The sequence below is a fragment of the Panthera uncia genome, chromosome X (genome assembly GCF_023721935.1).
Source record: "Panthera uncia isolate 11264 chromosome X, Puncia_PCG_1.0, whole genome shotgun sequence".
Lineage (NCBI taxonomy): Eukaryota > Metazoa > Chordata > Mammalia > Carnivora > Felidae > Panthera > Panthera uncia.
This window is the reverse complement of record NC_064817.1, coordinates 60,493,404-60,505,508: the sequence shown is the minus strand read 5'-3', so window position 1 is coordinate 60,505,508 and position 12,105 is coordinate 60,493,404. Positions and strand designations below refer to the sequence as shown.

The 12,105-nt window shown below is 37.1% G+C and overlaps 1 protein-coding gene across 1 annotated transcript in view; it reads left to right on the top strand.

Moving 5' to 3' along the window:
* The first annotated feature begins 1,019 nt into the window (after nucleotides 1-1,019).
* The window catches only part of CYSLTR1 (cysteinyl leukotriene receptor 1), a 54,098-nt gene continuing 43,012 nt past the window's right edge, over nucleotides 1,020-12,105 (top strand). The window contains exon 1 of the mRNA XM_049644001.1: nucleotides 1,020-1,508. The gene's annotated coding sequence lies outside the window, so the exon portion shown is untranslated. The remainder of the gene's footprint in view (nucleotides 1,509-12,105) is intronic.

Below are 12,105 nucleotides of genomic sequence, written 5' to 3'. Positions count from 1 at the left end.
CTAGTTATAATGTCACTTTAGCTAGTAAATGCCCCAGGGGAGGATTGAAGAGTCTGGTCTTGGATCCAAATGTTATCTCTTCCTTTAATTTGCTTGGACAGCTTTCTCTCTCATCCACTACCATAACTAAGAATTCTATGAAAGAAAAAGTAGATTTCAGAATTTTTAGTGCCCTTGCCTCAAGTTTCCTGTCATATAATTCAGGTACCTACATATGCAAAGTTTGAGTAAATGGCTTTGCATCTACAGCAAGTAGTAAACAGAGGGCTGTTGCTGGGCTCATGTTTTACTGAGTACCAAATTAATTATTAATTATTAGTTATGGGAACATGTTTAAAAAGTGTTAAAATGAACATACTTGTACCCATCCCCATATATACCACTCTAATGTAGCTCAATATAATTGATGTAAACAACTCACACCTTGTTGTTCTCATCCATTTTGTTTATAATATCAAGGTGCCACCCCAAGCTCCAATCAAGGCATAGCAGACTGCCATATCCCTATTCTCCAGAAGACAGACAGAGCATCCCATTGTTCCAACACTCCAGAGCCTAACCAAAATCTAAGAGTATCTACCTGCCTTCCAGATTCCTAATACAGGACTACTGATGGCAAGTCTAGTCATTCCAGGTCATTCTCAGCGTGATGGAAACAAAACTACCTTTAATCCAATGGAGGCAATGTCTGTCATGGAGATTTTTGGAAATCAGACTCAAACTAAGACAATTATTTTCCAGAACATAAGTCACCAAAAAGAAAAAGAATTTTTTAGAGTATGGATAGAGCCACAAATACAATTAAGGAAAGAGAGACAGACACAGAGAAAGAGACAGAGAAAGAGAGAGATACAAGGAGGGTGAGGGAGACAGAGAAAAAAAGAGAGAAAGGTGAAATTTATCTTGCCTAAAATCAAGTTTCACATAATGGCAGTTAGATTAGCATATCCTGGTAGTACTATCTTTCTCCGCCTACAAATACTCTAACCACCCTTAACTCGTAAAAATTAGAACTAAGCCTCACAGAGTATATGCCTTCCTGCTTCCCATCTCAGAGCAGCTACAAGATTTCCCGAGGATTCTGTTGCTAGAGCTAGGCATAAAATCTCATTTATATACACAACAACCTGCATGTCTCCAGTTTCTATTCCTCCTCCTTCCCTCTGCTTTCCCCTCCCCCACTTTGCACCAGAGAAGCCAAATTTAGGCGTGCTCTACAGTATGAGGACTAATCTGAAAGAGGAAGAAGAATCTGTATACATTGGCTAGCATATGTGCCCTGCCCTCTCTCTTCTTGAAAATCGCAACTCATCTTTTCAAAGAAGTCTGCCTAAAGAACAGGCACCCTGTGAATGGAGTTTGCTTTTAGAACCCTCTAGGGTATTCAAATTCATTGTGGAGCTCACTAAGAAAGTTAGCTCTCCAAGGGACGATTTACAGAAGACTTGGAGCTTGCGTCTGAGAATGAATGCAAAAGGACCCTAAACTGTCAGTCTTGAAGGTAGCAGGTAAGAATTGATGTTTCAATGCTGTGACTAAAATAGTTTGTAGTAAAATTCTTCTTTTGGCTTTTTGGCTTTTGGCTTTTTGGGATTTTAGCAAATTCCCAGGAGTTTGAGGGTAGCTAATCTGCCTTGCCTGTTTTAAATTAGGCTGCTACTATGAATTCTTTATACTTTACTTATTGGCCAGAGATTTGATAATCTAATCAGTCTGTCAACAAGTGTTGCTCAGTGCTTCCGTTGGGGCTCAATATGGCAAAATACAGAGGGGACACTACCCAAGTCTCCAGCACATTTGCAATTAAGTTAGAAATACATGAGTGAAGTCATATGATTTTTGTCTTTCTCTGACTAATTTCACTTAGCATAATACCCTCCAGTCCCATCCACGTAGTTGCAAATGGCAAGATTTAATTCTTTTTGATTGCCGAGGGAAGGGAAACAAAAATAATACAAAAACAGGGAGGGGGACAAAACAGAAGAGACTCATAAATATGGAGAACAAACTGAGGGTTACGGGAGGGGTTGTGGGAGGGGGATGGGATAAATGGGTAAGGGGCACTAAGGAATGTACTCCTGAAATCACTGTTGCACTATATGCTAACTAATTTGGATGTAAATTTTAAAAAATAAAAAATAAAATAAAATAAAACAAATAAATAAAGTACCTCATAATAATTTTTAAAAAGAAAAAGAAATATAAGGCATACTTTAGAATCTTATTTCAAGGGCTCAGAGGAGTTTCTCTAATCTGTAGTGGCAGTTTCTTTCATTATGGAAAAAAAAACTATAAAGGGTTATCCTGAGTATACATGCAAACTCTCAAGTTTGGCCAAGCAGACAAGTTTCCACATTCCTGATAAAAGTAAAACAAATAATGAAGAATGACCTAGCTTATTCACAAAGTAGTTTCACATTCATTATCCCACTTGAACCTCTCATCATCATGCATTTTAGATAGGGTAAGTGTTACTATCCCTGTTTTGCAAATAAGGAAATAGACTCAGAGGCATTAATAAATTTTCTAACAGATTCTAACTAGCAACTGCAAACAGAAAGCTCTCACAACTATAAATCAATATAAGGAAATTACATGATCTGTTTAGTAATTTAGACATATCTGACATACACCAGGTTTCCACAGAGCCAACACTGTATACATTTCAGTGAAAATTTTTGACCAGGAGCATAACTCTACTTAGCAGCAAAGAAGCTGTTTTCAAGGGTAAACAAATGAGTTGGTGAGTTCCACCCCTAGATAAAAAGAAAAAAATCCTTGAATTTAGTGGTTCTGCCTTTCAGTACTCTGATTGTTTTGAAGACTAGAGAGAGGCCACAACATATAATTATCAGCTGATTATTCTAAAATAAAATGTAAGTAAACCAGGACTTCAGACTATACTATGTTTCAAATACATTAGTGAAATTTGCTTCTAGATAATTTTAAGTTTTGGTATCTATTGCAATCACTCAAAAATATTTTCTGTTGTTGTTTTGCTATTAATTTCCCAATTAGAACTAAAGGTGGTCTCTGTTTATATATCAAATTAATGACCTCAGGTACTACATTTACATCCTTAATACAACCTTAATAAAAACTGTTTCCCTGGTCCCCAAAATATTTAAATGTCTGCACTAGCTAATCAGTTCCTATAAATGACAGTGAACCCGAACAGAATAGGTGAAAGAAAGTTTCCAGATTGAGTCCAATCTGAATCCAGCATTTTTGTGTCTTCCTAGCCCAAAATCATCAATTTCATTTTCTACTACTTTTTCTTTCTTACTCTTAATCAAACTTTTGATGTGTTTAGGAATTACTTATTTGGGAAAAAGCAAGATTCTACCATGGTGCAGGAAATTATAAATTTGCCTTTGTGAATCACTGACTGATAATAAGGCATTAAAGGATGGCACTGATCTTAAGGGACATATCTAATATTGTGGATTTGATGCCATGAAAGGTAACTATCATAATCTCTTAAATAACATGGCTCTGCATTGATCTACTTTGATCCATTTTGTTATTTCTTATGTTCTTATTAAAATATCTAGAATCTATTGTAATCCAGTTAAACAAATGTCAATTAACCTCAATACAGTATGTGACACAAAGGTAAGATGAAGTTCCTGCTCTTGGGGACCTTACAATGCTGGTGGGGATATAAGACCTACAGAACATAAAAATATGAGACAGTAAACCAATGTTATATTTTTAATGGCAAAGGGGTTTGGAGAAGAAAGATAGCAGTGGGTTTGGCTGAATTGAGATGGCTTCATAGAGGAGATAAAATGAGATAGGCTTAAATGAACGTCTACAATATGGGACCATGCTAAACAAACCTCCTGTGCACATAGTAAGTGTTCAATGTATGTTGTTTGCATTCAATTCTAGTCATAGAAATGATGACAGAAATACATTGTATCAAAAGTGAATTTGGTACCTGTAGTGTACACCAAAGAACCTGATTTGGCTAGAGTAAAGGGACTGAGTTGAGGAGTAACAGTAAATAAATTTGGATAGAAATGTAAGCCCAGATTATTAGACTTTGAATTCCAGGCACTTTTTAATGGGAAATCATATCAGCGAGCTTTGAATAAATGAGTATATGACGGAAAAACATTTTTAGTTGATGAATCTAGCAGAGTTTCATAGGCTTAAGTACATTTGAGAAAACTGGAGATGGAGAAGCCACTTAAAGAGTAGAAATTAATTAGACTATAGGATAGGTGGATGCCAGTGGAAATGGAATGGAGAAACACTCAAGGAGACATTTAAGAGGAATAATAGATGGAAATTGGTGAGTGATTAGATATAGGCAGCATAAGAAAGTCAGAGCTGTCCCTAAAATTTTGAACCTGTGGGATCTGGGAAGTGGTGCTACATTATACACAGCAATAGGTAATTTGGGGATGGAAATTGGGAATGTAAGACGTGATGAGTTCTGTTTTTAACCTGTCAAGTTTGAGGAGATGGCAAAAATTCCAAGAAGCAGCGTCTTATGGATAGTTGGAAATAATGACCCTGACTGTGAGTGATGGTTAAGTGGTGGAAGCCAAAATTAAATCTGGGGCATGTAACAACCAAGGCCATAAGATTGGCCCATCTTAGAGAAAGCAAATCTAAGAGATGACCAAAGACTGAAACTTGTGCAGTGCATACATTTTTGGTCAAGAGAAAGAAGAGAGTCCTGAGAAATAAAAGCCACAGAAATATAGTTCTCAAAATATACCAAGAGTCTTGACAAAAGGTGTCAGGTTATATATTCTTTTAAACTTCCTCTCCCCAAGTATAACTAGCATAGTGCCTTATACATACCATGAGCACCCAAAAAATATTGTTATTCTACTATAAACAAGCATGGAGATATTTTGTTTCAAGTTATCTTTCAAACTGGACTCTGTCATAAACTCTGCAACCTAACAATGGTATCTTTAAACTACCTTGCTGCATGTATTTCAATGGGAAGGAAACTTGGCCTGGGTAACTGAAAGTTTATCCTAGATTTGCCTTTTAATCAGCTGTGTGTCCTCTAGCAAATTGTTGAACATCAGTATTTCTTGGTTACCTCACATATCCAATGTAATAATGAGCTTATAAAGATATTTTTCAGATCTGCTAAAATGATAAAGTGAAAGGGACTTGAAAATACAAACCATAATCCAAAAGGATTTTGTTTAAATTCCATTCTAGGAGAATAAGACACATAACAAGACTGCATGTGGACTGAGTAGGACCAGATACTTTCTGCTCCCAATACTGTACCTCCAAACAGGGGCCTCATTCTAAGTAAGCATCAGCAACTGCGATCAGCAATTCTAAGTAAGCATCCTATTTTTAGGATGCCAGTAGGAGCCAACTCTCTGGTTACTTTTAATTCTACCATACCTATGCAGTCCTCAATGTGCATGCCAATTTGTTGATTTGCATTGAGGAAATACAACTGCTAAGAGGTCTGCTGTACTCATAGCAGGTGGTGGCACATTCTCTTCCTTACAGAAAAGGCAACAAAGTAAACCATTTAACTTGATTTGATAAATCCAGACATCTCAGATCCATTAATTCATGTTACAGTACTGGTGTTAGTTATAATTACTTTTGCTTTCAACTGATAATTCTTCATAGGTTGGTAGAAAAGACCACTGTTTAAACAAGTTGTGCACAGCAAAACTCTTCTATCTTGCTTCCTCATTCCATCCCATTTTACTACATCCTATCATAACTTCTCTTTTCTTTGTGCCCCACCAGTTTTTCTTCTGGATTTAGGAGAGAAAACAGAAACAAAAATCTTTAAATATTTGGGGCAAGTTACTTAGAGAGGGGCTCTGGTAGAAATAGGGGGAAAGACACAAAACAGAAAAGTAAACATAGACCCCTGAGCACTTAAACACAGAGGTGGTTTTCCTTTTGATGACTAAAATGTCATTATCATATTTACAGTGTTTGTAGAATCAATACAACCCAGACATTTGAGATCCTACTTAAATGTAGCTAATGGAAAAAGAAAAAGAGCTGATATCTAGACCTAGAGTCCCCTAGAACATTCAGGCTTTCTTTTATTATTTTTTTAATTCCCCCCTTAAAAAGGAAAGAAAAATCCAATTTGGTATCACATTTTAAGATCTCTAACATGTAAGAATCCTAAAATTTCTCATCTATTTGAGATTAACAGTCTGTTTTTACATATGGCTGTATTTGTGTTGTCATGGATTTAAAATAAGTGGAATTAAGCTAACAATAACAACGCTCAAACCTCTCTGACACACCTTATATAAATATTCCAAAGTTCATAGGAAATTCAGGCCTCAGAAAATATAAAAAGTTTCTTTTCATCATAAATTGGTTACCTATTGGTTTAATCTGAATTTAAATTATTTGAAGACCTTATTTGGGCCTTCAATAAAAAACAGTCTCCTAGAAAACAGTTATCCTGCTTCTAAGATTCAGGCATCTAAATTCCAAGAAGTTAGAGGCAGAATTCAGAGTCATCTGTGATCAATGGTTTCAGAACGTAGGGGGATTCCAAGTTGCTGGTAATTAGGTAAAGACTTAACAGGTATCCCTGGAAGAAAGTAGGCCCTCTAGTTAGTGCTTTATAAAAAGTCCAAAAGTATGTAAGCTGTCTGTAACATATCTCTATCACCCAGACTAAAGTTAGAACTGTCTTCACACTATGCACTCCCACCATACCCATGCACTCCTCAATATCTCTATTGCTATTTTGTGACTTGTGTATCCCTTCAGGTATGTTCCTGATCACTTTATTCTGATTATACAGGATAAAACATTTGTGTCACAGTACTATGTAAAGGGACACACTGTGTCTTTAGCTCTGAATACCACATTCCAAGTTCGTTTGGGGCTTAACACTGTCCTGGGTTTGGAATCCAGCTGTCTGACAACAGAGTGGCCCAGTGTTATTAATGTAATGTTCTCCACTTAATGGTAAATAAGCTATTGGAGGGAAAAACTTCTTAGAAATGTCAGCAATGTAGTGACTCCCATGTAGTTTCTAATACCAGTGAGAATGCCGCTAAGCATTTCCATGGAAATGCCAACTTAAAAAGCTACTTATTGTGATAATAAAGCTATAGTGATGACAGGAGGGTCTTTCTGTTCCCCTCACCAAAATTATTTATTGCCATGGGGAAAGCCATTGAAATCATTAATACAAGCCTTGTTGTTTATAGATTAAAACCTTATGGAGGATGTGTAGCTTTGCTCCAATTAATGACCAATCACTCAATAAGCACTTATTGCACATTTTTCTTTTTTTTAATTCTATTTTTTAGAGAGAGAAAACACACCAGTGGGGGAGGGGTAGAGAAAGAGGGAGATAGGATCCAAAACAGGCTCTGCACTAACAGCAGAAAGTCCAATGTAGGTCTTGAACTCAGGAACCACGTCATGACCTGAGCAGAAATCAGATGCTTATCCGACTGAGCCACCCAGGTGCCTCTATTGCACATTTTTTCTATTTGCAAAACATTGTGACAGGCTAGGTTTGGGGTTCACAGAGCTTAAGAATAAAAAGGCTGGACTTTTTTTCTCACACCCTATGGGAGTTCACAATCTACCTATGGAGACAAGATTTATTCTCATTAAAAGATACAAGATAATAGAATAATGACTGCCATATTATTGGTAAAGACAATAAACATAATACAAGTTGAAAGAAGAGAGATATTAGTGTAGAATGGGGTGGTCAAAGTAGGTGTCAGGAAATAGAACCTGAGCTGAGCCTAGTATGAGTATGAAAAAGAGTCATAAAAATTTACATTTGTGTAGTGTTCTACAGTTAACAAAACATTTATATTTGCTGATTCTCCTATTTATTATGCATCATTCAACAAACACCTGCTGTATTAAAAGATTAACTAAACTTTGTCCCCATTTATTAAGTTGATTGGGAGAATCCCTTCATAATGTATATGTACACTTTAAATATATTACAATTTTATTTGTCTATTATACTTTAATAAAGCTGGGGAAAAATTGTACCTCACCTCCTTGAGCTTATCTTTATAGGGTGAACAGCACAACTAACTTTTATCATTTGGCAATAATAGGATCATAAAGAAAGCCAAAAGGGCACTGCGGCATTGGCCAAATAAAAGTAGGGCCCCACTGAGCTGTACTTTCATGAAAATTAAGCTTCCTGCATCTTGCCGCTGCTCAGCAGAAGTATCTGCCTTAGAAGACTGAACCCTATGTCCTAACCTCCCCCACTTCCTCTTCTGCCTTGGCCCTGCCCTCCTTACCCTATCCCTGTTGGCAGTCGTCCAACACATGCACACACCATCCGGTGCATGCTAGCATTTATTAGAAAGGTAAAGGAAGCCTTGAGTGAGGCATTATGCTTAATGTAATCATAAACTACCCCCAAATATTGATTTAATCTTTAAGTCTCTCCTGGAGGCTGAATTAAAAAATACTCATAAACCCCCAAACCCCAAACCTTGTATAGCCAGACACATCCTTGAGTCTTGGGATTCTCATCAATCTCTCACCTATACCACTTCTGATTTCTCCTTCAGTCCCACTAAACTACTTTTGATTTTTTGGTTTTATGTTCTTTGCCTTCTGTTCCTTCCTAAATATGTGGGTTCTTCTGCCCCACCCCCTTTGCTTTCTTCTCCAGTGATTTGTAGTGTTCATCCACAGGTCATGGTCCCCTACACTTTTTTTTTCAGGCTTCTTTTTTAATAGACTCTACCCTGCTAGCGAAGTCCATATTTTACTTCCACTTTATGCCATTATCTAGATTCCTGAACAATAGCATCTGTGTTTCCACACTAAAAACTTGCTCCTTCCTCCACCCCAGACACCCATCCTGAGGAATTAAATACTGTATTACTCAAAAGCGCCTAATACTGCACAGTTATTCTTCCAAAGTTGCTCAATTAGGAGAGGAAGAGAGCAAAACTGAATAAAGCAGACTCACTGTCATTAATAGGCTCACTGTCTAAATGGATATGACAGATATGTAATCAAAAAGAGTGATTACAGCACTCTAATAAATATGGTAATAGTACCACAAACAAGGGAACATTTACAAAGAATAAAAACTTCAACTTAAATCTTGAAGTATAAGTATACAGTTTCAAAGTTCACCTCTTTGTCTAGTGAAAGAGGGTACATAGTTTGAGTATCTTCAATTAGACAAGATATGTTGATATAAGGATCCTGATCTAAGTTGGTGAGAGAAGGTCAGGAGAACTGCAAGATAAGCCTCAACAGAACTTTGAATTTACACATGAGAAATGAGGTCAGTAAAGATCAACTCTGACTACCAGCTTCTGTGCCAGAGTGACTGGAAGATGTTTAGTGTCAATGAAAAAAAAAAGTCCTTTGGAAGAGTTGATTTGGGAGGGAAGATAATATATTTGTATTTAAGCATGTGTAAATTGAGGGGGAAAAACATAAGATTCAAGAAGAGCAATATTCTAGGCAGTTGAAAATGAAAGACTAAAGTTCAGGTGAATAGTTTGTGGCTGAGACAGAGATTTGAGTCATCCACATGAAAGTGATCATTTTAAAACATGAGAGTTAAGTTATCCAAGGGAAAGATAGAACCAAAGAGATAAACACCAAACATTAGCATTTCACAGATCTTAGATATGCTAACAACCTCAATTGGCTATCTGAAAAAAACTGTCATTGATGAAAGGAGACCAAAGGGAAGAGTGGGTATTGGGGTATCAGTGTGGTAGTAGCAGATTTGGACTGAAGGTTGTAATCCCTGGGTTCTAGTCCCAGCCCTGTCATTATCAATACACTCTTGAGCAAGTCATCACTACTTCAGTCCCATTCATAGGTTTCATTCTTAAACATGTAAAAGTCCATTGGAACAGGATCTCTAAAATCACTTCGACTCACTCTGGCACCTGTTCTTTGAATAGCAAAAAGCACATTCTACTGACATAGCTTAGTAATATAATTTTCTTTTAAAAGAATGGTATAGAGGGGTGCCTGGGTGACTCAGTCCATTGAGCATCCAACTCTTTTTTTTTTTTTTAATTTTTTTTTTCAACGTTTTTTATTTATTTTTGGGACAGAGAGAGACAGAGCATGAACGGGGGAGGGGCAGAGAGAGAGGGAGAGACAGAATCGGAAACAGGCTCCAGGCTCCGAGCCATCAGCCCAGAGCCTGACGCGGGGCTCGAACTCACAGACCGCGAGATCGTGACCTGGCTGAAGTCAGACGCTTAACCGACTGCGCCACCCAGGCGCCCCGAGCATCCAACTCTTGAACTCAGCTCAGGTCATGATCTCACGGTTTGTGAGATGGAGCCCCACATGGAGCTCTGTGCTGACAGCACAGAGCCTGCTTGGGATTCTCTCTCTCTCTCTCCCAAAATAAATAAACTTTAAAAAAATAATGGCATAGAATTTCATTAGCCATTCATTGTGTTCCTGCTGTGTATGCAAATTACTATGGTAACCACTCTAGAAGAAAACTGGGGAAGTATAAAAGGAAGTAAAGTGGGAAAAGAAAACATGAAGATATCCCTGTTTCCAAGGAACTTGAAATCTAGTTGAAATTACTGGCCTCACATTCAGCTTATGCACAGTAAGTCATAATTCTGCTGCCAGACTTGTGTATCATTTTTTATATTGTTTTGTTTAAATGTTTATTTGTTTATTTTGAAAGAGAGAGAGAGAGAGCAGGGGAAAGGTAGAGAGGGAGGGAGACAAAGAATCCAAAGCAAGCTCTGCACTGCATAGGGCTTGAACTCACAAACCATGAGATCATGACCTGAGCCCAAATCAAGCATCAGACACTTAGCCGAATGAGTCACCAAGGTGTCCCCAGACTTGTGTATCACTGTAGTTTGATGAGAAACAAGCAGCTTAAATTTATCTCTTATACAAAGTTGTACCTATTTTTTGCTTTGATAAAATGCTCTGGAAAAAAATCCCTGCTTCTGTTTCAAAAGTTACAACAAAGGAAAAATAAGAAGTAATATAATAAAAGAACTATACATCTAGGGTGACTCAGTAAAACAATTCTGAAATGAGTTGGTCTGATTCAACATATTTACTGAGCAACAAGTGTAATGTTCCTTACTAGGTTCTACAGAAACTATTTTATTATAAATTATATCTTATCTTTATCCTCAAAAATGTCTAAAAGTTAGTAGTGGACATTATGTAAATATACAAATTACTATAAGAAAAAATAAAAACAGGTAGAAATACAAAATTGAATTCTGTAGTTGAACCATTGGCCACTGTGGTCAACTGCTCTCCAAGGTTCTGTTGTCCTGAGAATACCCTGTACTTCCTGATTCTTCCTTCCACATTTAACCTTTCTACAAACTCTCTCTTCACTGTGCCCTCTACAACACCATTTTCATTATAAGTTCTCCTACATCCTAAATCGCTTCAAATAATTCTCCCACCGCTTCATTGCCTTATGTAAAACTTGGTGCTCCCCATCAAAAGTAAGCTGCTTATTTTTCTACATCTCATCTACTGTGAAACCTAGAGAGTCTGTTCAATGTCTCCTGGCTTCCTAGTGCCATTTTAAATCATTACTTTTATACTATAATGCAAACAGCCATTCACTTCTGCCACCCTTTAATCTTCCTTATTAATATCACCATCTATTGACCTCCTAGTTATTTTTCCCTAATTCACTGAATAATTTAGCATTTGGCTTGTGGTTTTCCTCTTTACCCCAAATCCTGCTATCACCTTTGTAACTTCATATTCCATATAAACAACCAACCTAGGAAACTGATTTTAACTTATTTGACCTCCTTATTTAGAACAATACGCATTCACATTCTACCTTACCTACTCATTCCATGGCCATACTTGGAACCTCAATTTATTATCACACAACTGAAATCTAAAACTCCATTGTACCACACTCTCACCACAAACTCCTAGACTTTCAGTTTTCTCACACCCTTATTGCTACTACACCACTTCTTAAATCTCAGTGAATCTTCCAGTCCCTTGGCCCCTCCCTTTTCTCCCAATCTGTTAAAACTTCTTCATAGTTTCATTGTTAACCACCCTTTTGGTAGCATTCTCAATCAGTCTCCTTACCTATTGTTCTTCCGTAAGTTTTCTCTGTTACTCCCAATCTTATAT